We start from the raw sequence: 12783 nt of genomic DNA, 5'->3' as shown, positions 1-12783 counted from the left end.
ATAATTTGGCTATTATGTATAGTGCCACAGTAAACATGTGTTTTCTACCACTATTATACGCTGCCGTAGAGTCCTTTGGATGTACACCCAGGAATTTTATGGTTATTGGGTCTTTTGGTATTAAAAACAGCTGTTTTTTTTTTTTTTTTTTTTTTTTTTTTGAGCAACCTCTATTCCAATTGTCCATAGTGACTACACAGTTTACATTGTTACCTTGAGTATAAAAAGTCAATCTTTCCCCTGTAACCTCACCAGAATTTGTTCTTTTCTTGGTGCAGCTATTCTGGCTGAGGTAAGATGGAAAATTCAAATCTTGGATAAGGGTGTTGAGTGCTTGTTCAAATATCGATTTTTATTTATATTTCTCTTTTGAGAACTGTGCCTACTTGATTTATTAATCCGATTGCTGATTGGATAATTTGGGAGATTTGGTGTTTGGGGTTCTTCAAATATTCTAGATAATATTTTTTTTGTTTGTTTCAGGTGTGTTTGGCAAAGATTTTTCTCATTCTGCAAGCGAGTCTTCATTTGGCCAATTATGTCCTTTACTATACAGAAGTTTTTAGTTTGTCATTATTCTGCCAACCTGTGCTCTCTTTCCTGAGTTACTGAAGTCCGGTTCACAGAGCCACAGCCTAGGCTGAGAACGCAAAGCATTTCTTCCACTTTCCCAGTAGTTGGCTCAAAGTTTCAGGACTTGCGTTAACCTGGAACCATTGTGAATCTACTTTAGCACAGGATGAGATATGTGGGCTTGGATTTAGTATTCTACATGCAAATATTTTTTAATACTTGTTCTTATTTTACCTGCATTGGTGTTTTGCCTGCATGTATTTGTGTGTGATGGTGTTAGGTCTTGGAGTTACAGACAGTTGTGAGCTGCCATGTTGGTGCTGGAAATTGAGCCCAAATCTCCTGGAAGAGTAGTAAGTGCTCTTAACCACTGAACCATCTTTTCAGCTCCACAAACATTTTTTCATTTCTTTTTTTTTTCTTCATTTTATTCTATTTTATGTGCACTGTGTTTTGCCTGCATGTACATCTGTGTGAGGATATCAGATGCCCTGGAATGAAGTTACAGACAGTTGTGAGCTGCCATGTGGTTGCTGGGAATTGAACCCCAGTCCTCTGAAAGAGCAGCCAGCACTCTTAACCACTGAGCCATCTCTCCAGATGCAACACCCCCACCCCCCCGCAACATTTTTTAAAGCAGTATTTATTATAAAGATTGTCTTTTCTTCAGCATAACACCTTTGCCACTTTTGTCAAAATTCAGAGAGCTCTACCTGGGAGCTCCTTTCTGAGCTGTTCATCTACTTGTCTGGTTTTTGTGCTAGGAGCACACTGTTGCATTACTATAGCTTTGTTGTATACTTGGAAACTGGCATTGTTAGACTCCTTACACTGCCTTTTCTGTTTAAGATTGCCTTGGCAACTTTTGGGACTTTTTGTGCTTCCATAAAGATTTCTAAGTGTTTTTTCTCTAGTTGTGTGACAAAAATATCATTGATATTTGGGGTAGTTTGAATATGCTTGGCCAAGAGGTGGTACTATTTGGAGGTGTGGCCTTGTTGGAGGAAGTGTGTCACTGTGGGGGTAGGTTTTGAGAACCTTCTCCTAGCTGCCTGGATACCATGAATGCTGCCTTTACCCTGCATGTCTTCAATGAATTTCAGGTAATCTCTAATGATGTTGGATAGAGAACATGGAGAAGAGGTAAGGGCAGAAGGAAGACACAACGGTATACTAAGGAATACATCTTGCCACTTACATTAGAAACTGCTAGTTTCTCCACAACCTGTCGCCACCAGAGACCACATCAGTTTCACAGCAAATGCAGCAGGAAAAAATATTGAGAAAGCCCTGTCTACCACACTTCAAATCTCTCCCAGGAATGTCTTATCTTTCATCTATTAACACTGCCTTAGGCCAAGGATGTTCTTTATGAACTGCGTGTGGATAAGACATCAAATCTTTAACACTTTGAATGAGCTTTAGTTTTCATAGGTCTTTATTGCTACTGGATTCATTAACCTTTCAAAGAAAAACAACGAGCTGACTGCATGTATCATTATAGCCAGGGAACCTAAATTCTTTTGGCATTAAAGTGATCGGGAAGGCAAAAATTGAGATCAACTTTTGGCATGGTACCTAGGGCAAGTGAAGCATGCCCTAATGAAAAATGATTCATTCTGAGATGTTAGACTACACCGTGAATCAGTAGGAGAAAAAGACAGTGGGAGGTTAATGGGTTTAGAAATATGATTCAAAAGTGAAAAATAGAAGTTATGTAAAAACCTTAATAGGCTATAATAAATCATTCAATTTATTATTCTATTACTATCGTCACATCATATCCAACCCAGGAGTTAAAATTGAGAATTTAACTAATTGTTGCTGTTTAAGCAAATATAACTGCATTTTAACATTGTGTAATTGTATGTAAATGACATCTACGGCGTTTTAACATATTACAGACTCGATGTAAATAACATCTTTACCAACAACCGTCTTAAAATGCATATTTTTATCATCATGATAAACGTCTTTATCTTTCCCCTTTTATTACTAAATATAGTGAAATTCAAAATTGAGTATGATTTGATATCAGAGATCATAAGATATTTTATTACCATAATGATTTTATTAACTCTTCAGTATTAGATATTGTGTTCTTTGTAGATCAAGTCAAGATGACATGAATGTTTAAGTAAATAGTCACTTCAAATACAGACTTTTTGTTAGCATGGGGAAATGCTGATAATACAGGTAAGCAAGTAAGCTATATTTTTGAGGAATTTATAGTAAGACCAACAATATAACACAGAACAAAACCAAGAATTCAAATTCTGTGTGAAATCCTTTAAAATGTCCCTACTGCCAATGGAATAGTGTCTACAATACAACAGATTTAGTAAAAACTCAATTTGTCAGATTGATCATTTTTATTCTTTGTTTAAAAATAGCTCTTAGTTTTCCATTCTTAGCACATAAAAAATAGGAAGTGTCTTTAGCAAGTGAACTCAGAAGGAAAATCTTGAATCTCTTGTCTACAGCTCCAATTTCAAGTCAAGTGACTAGGTGTTCACATGGCTTGCAGCTAAGTCAAAGTTGTCTAAACTGCTTTGGAGGTCTTTAGCAGATTGTTTTCAGCACAGTCTAAAACATGGACCGAGATACATCTTGCTGGGTTTTCATAAGCCTCATTTTAGTGAAGAAGGACCTTACTTGAATCCTCTGCACAGTTCTCTAAAGAAGGACTTGGGGAGGATTTCCTATGATGGGTAGCACAGCAACACAACTGAGTCTGGATTTCAAACTGCTTGCCTATGTGTATGTAGTTAGATACCTTAAAAATAAAACTTCATTTGCTGAGCAGCTTATAGTTAAACTGTTAAAGCAATACACAGATCATGTGAATTATCAGTATATAAAAATAAATATGCAAATGACTATAATACACTTTTCCAAAATAGCATCTTTAATAGGGCACCTTTCATAAAAATCTTTATAAAGCAATGTACTTTAGCTTGTTTTATATTTTAGAAGTGCTTATAACTAGTGGTTCTTATTTTAAAATAGAAAAATGTCTTTCTAGCCACACCTGAATTCATGATATGAGTGCACACAAAGAATGGGTACTTATAACCCGGCTTATTGTAAATTAAAAATATCAATTAAACAAGTTTTTATAAGCATGTGATACTACTTATCAGCAGTCTCTGATATTGAATGCTCTGGGATACAAGTCTGATGGTATTTATTTTTTCACACAAAAAGCTATAAGTCTATACAGAAACTCAACAGCCAATACAATTGGCTTCTATAACGTACAACTTAAAGCACCCTCACTAAAATATAGTATTCAGCAAATGTCATAAAATGAGCGATTAAACTATAAAAGTTAATTCTTAATTGGGTAGATACTTTAAATATTTTAGAAAATTCTCTCAAGGGCACGTTTGAGAAGTGGGAGTACTTAAATATACAACTAAAGCTGTACTCCCTAAAGGTTAATTGCACCCGATGTCCTTCGCTCCCTTTAAAAATCAAACTAAGAAAACCTTTTTATTATGCTCAAATATTATATGGTTTGGGAATTTGGACAGGGTAGAGGAAGGATTGTTTGTCTCTTTCCTTGATAGCCTCAAGTTGGAGGATTTAAACAACCCAGAGCCAGAAACGATGAGAACCGAGATATATTAATGACAGGTTTAACAGCTTGGCTCAGCTATCACTACTGACCACAGCATCGGTACATGGTCTCTCCTTGAGGCTTCATGTTCTTACAGAATGATCTCTGGGTTCTAAGATGGTTCCAGCTAAGAGACCATGTTCCAAGTACTTAGAACAGTTTTGAACTGCCACAGTCAGTTTATTGTAGGTCTTAGAGAATCCTGTAGCTATTGATTTGGACTTACAAAGCTTGAAAAGTTGAATGCTTTGCTGATAGCAAAATTCACGGAATATATAGTGGCTACTCTTAAGTCTCCATGAAAACCTTGACTACCCGAGGAGGAGCTGTGGATAGGCCCATGACATTTGCTCAGAGACATTCCTCAGCTCCATCTGTAAGTAGATATGATCAAGTGACTACCTTCTTACAGTGAAATGTGACTGGGAGTGTCTATTTTTGAGTCTTAGCCTCAAGACATAGAACATTATTACTCTCATGATTTTCTTCTCAGAAAGTAGGTCATGGAATTCCCTGTCCTGCTTTCAAATACGCAACTGCAAAGAATGCTGTAATGACTAGTGGAACAACAAGGAAGAGAAGACTAAAGTCCCTTACTGGCCTTCCAGGCCAGAGTCAGCCTGACCACCCCCGCTGTTCTGTGCAGTCCAATGCACAAACATTTCATTACAATAACAAAATTCTTTTAAATGGGTTATTTATGAAGAAAAGCATTTAATTAAACAAACAAACAAAAAAAATAAAGCTCACAGTTCTCAAGGCTTGAAGTTCAAATCACTTCCCCTCTGTAATGAGGGTCACTCCTTGGCTGCAATGGCCGCAAAGGGCGTCAGAGTAAGTGGTCACAGGTGATGCCAGTCTTAGTTGTCAGTTTAACCACAACTGTATTAACAAAATCCCAAGTAGCTGAGTACACCTGTGAAGTATTTTTAATTAAACCACTTGCAGTGGGAAGACCCACTGTAAATTCAAATCTTCTGAGGTAGTGTGGCAGTTTGGATGAAAATGGCCCTGCTGGGTTATATATTTGCATGCTTAGTATCAAGTTGGTGAAGTGTGCCCCTGTTGGAGGTGTGTTGTTGTGGTTGGGCTTGGAGGTTTCAAAAGTCTACTCCAGGCTCAGTGTCTCTTGATCTGCCTGTGAATCAGGATATAGGTTTCACCCACTTCTCCAGCACAGTACCTTCATGCTGCAATACACCCAGCCATGATGAAACTATAAGCAAGTCCTCAATTAAATGCTTTCCTTTCTAAGAGTTGCCTTGATTGTGATGTCCCTTCACAGCAGTAGAGCAGTGACTAAGACAGATGGGAAGATTCATCTTAAATCTTGGTCACACCTTCTAGTGGCAGCCTAAAGAAAGGAAAAGAAGAGCCAACTTCAAACTTCCAATGTACACTGAAGGACAGCTGAGGCATCTAGCCTCCAGATGGAATAATTATTGGATTCTTGGATTCTCTGTTGGTAGACAGTCATTGTTGGACTAGCTAGGCCACAGCCTGTAAGGAGCCAATCTAATAATCTTCATATATATCACATATGTGAATAATATATGTACATCCACACACACCTTAGTTCTGTTTCTCTAGAGCATATATAATACATATGTGAAGCTTGGATGCAAAGGATGGTGAGTAGAGTTAGCCTTCTTTCTTCCAAAGCAACCTCAATCGAGAACGACCACAGGGTTACGCGAGAATTGCCTTTACTCTCAGGAAGTATCTCCCTGACAGTAGGCATTCTTGAAGGGTTCCACAGCAGTTCCCAGTAATGCCATTTTAGGCAGGCTGCAAACACAGGGAGCTCTGAGAGGACATAGACACATCCAAAGTGCACTCGGAGGGAGGAGAGGAGGCCATCCCTATGTTCTCTCAGCCAATGTTTGGGAGTCTGTTACCACAGTTTCATTATACACATAGGAGCCTGGTGCTGAGGAGCCAACTGGAGGAAGTAAGTGCCCCAAGGGGTTCTTTGTCCTCAGCACTCTGGGTGTTGTGCATGGTCAGAAGTTTTTGCACCTATTCATCTGCACAGCCATTTACAGTTGCTGTTTGCTCTAAAGTAAGTATTGGTATAATGGGCATATTTTACATAGGCATTCTCCTGCTCATGTTCCCTTTTCATTCTGACAAAGGCAACTCAAATTTTTCATGTATTAACTTCTCATGGGAAAAACCCATGGCACTTGCTATGGTTTGAATATGGTATGGCCCCAGTTAACACCCATGTTGAAATTTGGTTCCTACTATATAACAGATGATTTGGACATTAAAAGAATGACTGCAGCGGGGCGTGGTGGCGCACGCCTTTAATCCCAGCACTCGGGAGGCAGAGGCAGGCGGATTTCTGAGTTCGAGGCCAGCCTGGTCTACAAAGTGAGCTCCAGGACAGCCAGAGCTATAAAGAGAAACCCTGTCTCGAAAAACCAAAAAAAAAAAAAAAGAATGACTGCTGGGTGCGGTGACACATACCAATAACCCTAACTCCACTTTGGAGACTGAAGCAGGAGGATTGAGTTTGAAGCCAGAATGGGCTACGTAATAAGACCCCATCTCAATAAATTAATACCTGAATAGGGAGCAGAAGGGACTAGTGCCTTTCTCATGAGACTATGACCTAGTTAATTCTCATGGAACTGGATCAGATAGCCCTACAGCAGGTTATCCTAACTGAGGGTGTGCTGGATAGTTTTATGTCAACCTGACAGCACACTAAAGTCATCTGAGAGGAGGGAACCTCAATTAAAAAATACTTAAGTCTTAGTTGGGGGTTTCTATTGCTGCAACAAAAACACCACGACCAAAAAGCAAGTTGGGAATGAGTTTAGTAAAGTCACACTTCTACCTTGCTGCTACAAAGGCAGTCAGGACAGGAACTCAAGCAGAGAAGGAAGCTCCAGGCAGGAACTGATGCAGAGGCCATGGGGAAGTGCTGCCTACTGGCTTGCTTCACAGGGCTTGCTCAGCCTGCTTTCTTATGGAACTCAGAACCAACAGGCCAGGGATGGCACTGCCCACAATGGGCTGAGCCCTCCACCTCTAAATCACTAATTAAGAAAATGCCTTACAGCTGTACCTAAGGGAGTAATTTTTCTCACTTGAGGCACCTTCCTCTCCGATGACTATAGCTTATGTCCAGTTGAGATAAAACCATCCAATAGAACTTCCATTTGGATTGAACTATAAGCAAGCACATAGGACATTCTCTTAAGTTGTGATTAATGGGGTAAGGCCCAGTCCATTGTGGGTGGTGCCATCCTTAGGCTGGTGGTTTTGAGTTCTATAAGCAGGCTGAGCAAACCATGATAAGCCCAGTAAGCAACACCCCTCCATGGCCTCTGCATTAGATGCTGCCTCCAGATTCCTGCCTTGTTTGAGAGCCTGTCCTGACTTCCCTCAATGATGGACTACAATGTGGAAATGTAAGCTGAATAAACTCTCCTCCCCACCTTGCTCTTTGTCTTTTTTATATAGGAATGTTTGACCTTCTGCTTTCTTCTTTGAGTTAAAGCAGCATGAGGTCTTCATTAGGTCCAGCCACTTGGATGTGGACTTTGCAGTCTCCAGAACCGTAAGATACAAGATGTCTCTACTTTATACCTTACCCAGTCTCAATCGTTTCTTTATAGCAACAGAAAATGATTAAGACAGTGTAGAAAGTCAGAAGCTCTGAAAGCACGGAGATCTCATTCACACAGAATATTGCAAGTCTGGTCATCAGAGGCAGCCCTACAGGTTAGCTATTCTCCAACTGTGGTTTGGGGGACTGCAAAAGATATGCAAGTTCCAACCCACTTTTATAACAGTATTAAAATGGCAATTATCTTTTTCACCCTTATGACATCTTTTAGGAGATGAGAGAGGGAATAAGACCATTATTTTAAAGGTTACATATAAGCCTGTATAGTCTTGTGTTTTCATACTTCATTAGGGGACTCAGTGGTTAAGAGCACTGACAGTTTTTCCAGAGGTTCTGAGTTCAATTCCCAGCAACTACATGGTGGCTCACAACCATCTGTAATGGGATCCCCAATGCCCTCTTCTGGTGTGTCAGAAGATAGCAACAGTGTATTCACATATATAGAATAAATAAATCTAAAAAAACAAACAAACAAAAACCCACCCTTCCTTAGTTTTGACTTCAGAAGATGTAACCCATCAGGTCTTTGATGATATCTTAAGAATCCAAGACATCCCCAATGTTTATATTATTTCCAGGTGCTAAAACAAAACGCAGAATAGATGGCTTACCAAGATAGAAATTTTAGTTTCTCACAGTTCTGATGTCAGGAAGTCCCAGAGCATTCTGCCCTCACATGAGTTGTGTTTCAATGAGGGCTGTTTTCCAGGTGAAGACTCCAGGATTCTTAGTGTACCCACACTGTACACAAAAACACAGGAGTTCTCTCCAGTCTCTTCTGCGAGGACACTCACCTCATCCATGAAGTGTTACTGATATGAAATTTCTCCCATGGGCTGACACGTTTGCATTGTTTATGGAGGTAGAACATTATGCACATGTAAGACGCAGGGCAGTAAGTCTACGGCTACTAGTGGTTGCTACCCATTTCCAAGGCACTCTTCCCCAACGTCATGGATGAAGCCACAGCTGCTATAAAATCATGAGCTTGAATCACTCTTTCCTCCCTGTTTCTTGTCAGGTATTTGGTCAGTGTCAACAAAAGTAACCTAGGCTTTCTTCTTACGGCCTAAGCACTGGCCAAAGGGCCCACCTCCTGACATCACATCTGATGTTAGGATTCCAGGATATTAAAGTTAGGGTGGACATTCAGTCCCCAAGACTGAGGAGGATATATTAAACACTTAACATATAAATTATGGCTTCCAGTCGTGTGCTTTTATGGATTCCTGAGGGAGCCAGTAGGTCTCTGCATATATAGTGTAGGTTTTTTTGTGCCATTTCTTAGGCTCTTTTCCTTCTTTTTGTTTATTTTGTCAATTTGCAGTATGTTAGATAGTCTTATCTTTTATTTTATCATTATTCTCTAGAAGCATGTTTATTTTCTAATGACAGCAAGGGGTAGATCTGGATGGGAAGGAAGGTGGAGAGGAACTGGGGAGAGTCTGGGTAGGGGGAATCATAATCAGGATGTTATTACATGGTAAAAAAAAAACAAAAATCTATCATTAAATAAGATTTTCAATAAAAGGAAAAATAAACTGTAAAAACCAAACTTTAATTTCCCAATTGTGGTTTAAATGCCTTTTCACTACTTTAGACTTCAGTGAGCATGTATCAAAGAAGAATGTGGAATTTTCTGATGGAGAACTTTTTATATACCTGGAAGAAATTTCCCAATAATTTTATTTGGGATAACCACCGAGGCATCAGGGTCTGAGAATGATCAAAGTATAACAGGAAAAGGAAAGAGATTCACTTGTTTCTACAGGGTAGGAAAAGAGAGGTGGACTCAGTGTGGAAGTGAAAGGCATCAGAGTGTACAGTGTGACATTTCTACAAAGACAGTGAGCTCTGGAGATGCTGGAGAAGTGGGTTAATGACTGGCCACGGATTGAGTTCCTGGTCCACAACAATGTCGGCACTATCAAGAAATACAGGCAATGTGGAAGCTGTGGAAATGTATGTGGCAAAGAAGAGTAGCAAGCATGTGAAGAGAGCCTGCCAGAGACCGATGAAGACTAGAGTGGAAGAAAGAGGCTCCAAACTTTAGAAGCTCTGACACTGAACACCCAAGGCAAGGATATTTCATTCTCTGGCTAGTGAGTTCCTGGCTAACACTGTTATACATCCAGAAATATAGAGAAAAACAGTTATTTACTACTTGTAAAATACTATATTGGGCTATATAAAACATGCATGCCTTTCTAGTGATTAAAGCCCAAGAGAAGAGCTATATTATATGCACTCTAAGTGCCTATAAAGTGTGAAAACAAAGTACTGTGGCAAGCTCCATCGGGCATAAGATGTAATTATTATTTATAATCTGTCCATGTGCTTGGGTTGGGATCTTTTGGGAACAAGTACCAGACAGTGAAGGAGTCTTCAGAAGCGAAAGCTGCATCAGATAAACTGTGTTGGTGTGCTTCTATGCTTTGTGCCCTCTAGTCAGAACTGTGCTTACTCTTTCACTGGTGGTTATGCCCTTGACAATCCAGTTAGGTCAGTATGGGAACACACACACTACCCAAACATACACACACATACATATAAACACATACATATGCACGCATGCTCACATTTAAAGATTAAGGAACTCTCAAAGAACCCCCAAACAAAATAAACATCACAATAGGACTTCCTGGAAGACACAAGGAGCAAGCTTTGTGCTTTACCTCCCTTCCTGACAACACAGATTCTCATCTCTGCTTCCGCTTGCGCGTCATTTTATGCTCCTATTTTTTGTTGTTGCTTGAGGCAAGGTCTCACTATGTAGTGCAGTCTGGCTTGAACTCCCAGTGCTCTGCCTGCCTCTGCCTGTAGTGTGCTGAGATTTTTAAAGGCATGTATCACTAAGCCAGGCCTTCTTACCTATCAATAAAGTGGGTGTTTTTAAAAGCATTTTCACTGCCATGACCCTATAAAATACAACTTTGGAGGTGGAAAACTGAATGGACCTAATTTTCTTCCTCAAACTTCATTCTCTTGCTTCCAACCTGTTGTTTTCCTGTGTTCCAGCGTGTCTATTAAAATGGGAAATTCCTGCCACTGCTAGGATAAGTCTTAATGTGGTGTGGAATCCATCCGTTACTCACCTGCATTCAGCTCCTTGGTTGTGGTGTTCCTCTATGTTTCAGGCTTATGTACCCTGACCCTTGCTAGTCAGCATACAAAAGTCTGGCTGCTCTGTTGGTCTGGGTTCAAACTGAAGATGACAAGAACAGAGCCACGGGGGCATACAGCAGGAGACAACCTTATGATAGCACAGCTTGTTCTGCCGGAGGTGCATAGTCTTTGAGCTCACATACTGCCCCATCTCTTTGTTGTAGCTGGTTCTCCTTTCAGTAGTTAGAAACTTGGTTCTATTCTTTCTCCTTGGAGTTGGTTTTAACATTTCTTCTTTCCCCCACATTTATCCTACCAGCAGTGCTAAGAATCCAGAAAAGGATTGCTTGACCTTTGTGTAAAGTAACCTGAGCAAAAAGGCACTGTGGCACATGACTGTAACCCTAGAACTCAGGAGGCTGAGGCAAGACGACTGCAAGTTCAAGGCCAGCTTGGCAATTTAGCGAGATTGTCTCCAGTTAAAAGTTAAAGGGGGGCTGGAAGTGCACCTCAGTGGTACAGCACTTGCCTAATACTGGCAAGGCCCTGGGCCAACCTAGGAACCACAAAAAGCAAAATAAAATAAGCCTGAACTTAACTTGTCATTACTATGTCTATTTCACAAAACAGCAAGTTCCATGAAGACCGAGATTGGATATGTTTTAGAACCACAGGGTAGAAAATGCCACCCAGCCCTAGTACTTTCTCTCTAGTCTTGCATCTTCAAATTCCCATGCAGACTCAACTGTAAATGGATCTCAGTACTCCAGTTTACTGGAATGTCTAAATTAAGCTCAGCCATCATGGCTTCAGAGATGTCTTCTCAGGGGGGAGATTTCCAGTGTAGTGAGTCCAGTGAGGGCTGGACTGATATATCTCAAACCTATCTGCCATAACCACCACAGCTGAGTTCACTCTTCTTTGCCCTTGACCTCATGCTTTTTCTCAATTATCCGCAGAGGGTGTACAAAAGAATGATTTTGGTAAGGCCGTTCTTAAGGAAGGAAAGGGGATGACAAGATATTCTTTTAAAATTTTCTTGTGTATTTGTGTGTACACACAATTGTGTAGGGGCACACACTCGTGTGTGAAGGCCAGAGGTTAAAGGTTAATCTTTCTTCAGCTGCCAGGGTTTCTCACTCACCTGAAACTCAGCAAACTTGACAAAGCTCGGCTGGCCAATGAGCCCCAGAGATCTGCCTGTTTCCTCCAGCACCCCCAACCCAGCATTCCCATCATAAGTGTGTACCACTGTGCCTGGCTTTTTCACCTGGGATCTGGGGGATACAGGTTTCTCAGGCTTGCAGTGAAAACGCCCTCATGACTGTGCTGTCTCACTGGCTGGCCAGGGAGCTCACTTTGTCTTCCTGAGATTTCCTGTCATTACCACTTACTCTCTGGACACTGGACAGACAGTTCATCTGAATAGCTGTCTGTTTCAATAGGACTGAAAAAGCACAATGTTAATTCTACCACAATTTCCCTAAAAGAACTTTCCTAAAAAGTTCTGAAAGGGCATTAAAAAGAGGAAGACAGAGGCAATTGAAACTGTGTGTGTTTATCTCTATTTAAAGATCTTTAAAATATCTTTGAAAAATTTAAAAGATTCTGTATAATGAGTGACACAAACTAGGTATTTTAATGACGAAGAGAAATTTAAATTACCTTGTGTTTTTGTTCTTGTTAAATAAAAACTAGACTACAATGAAGTGAACTGTACTTAGGCTTTTTTTTTGTTTTGTTTTTGTTTTTTTGGTTTTTCGAGACAGGGTTTCTCTGTATAGCCCTGGCTGTCCTGGAACTCACTTTGTAGACCAGGCTGGCCTCGAACTCAGAAATCCGC

General features: G+C 40.2%; 1 long non-coding RNA gene across 1 annotated transcript in view; it reads right to left on the bottom strand.

Annotated features, from left to right (window-relative positions):
* LOC115030630 overlaps window positions 1-5530 on the bottom strand; it is a 6640-nt gene extending 1110 nt beyond the window's left edge. The window contains exon 1 of the long non-coding RNA XR_003836235.1: window positions 5379-5530. This is a non-coding gene — a long non-coding RNA (uncharacterized LOC115030630). The remainder of the gene's footprint in view (window positions 1-5378) is intronic.
* Between the last annotated feature and the right edge of the window lie 7253 nt (window positions 5531-12783).

Source organism: Mus caroli, chromosome 3, assembly GCF_900094665.2.
Source record: "Mus caroli chromosome 3, CAROLI_EIJ_v1.1, whole genome shotgun sequence".
NCBI lineage: Eukaryota > Metazoa > Chordata > Mammalia > Rodentia > Muridae > Mus > Mus caroli.
This window is presented reverse-complemented; position numbering and strand designations above follow the sequence as displayed.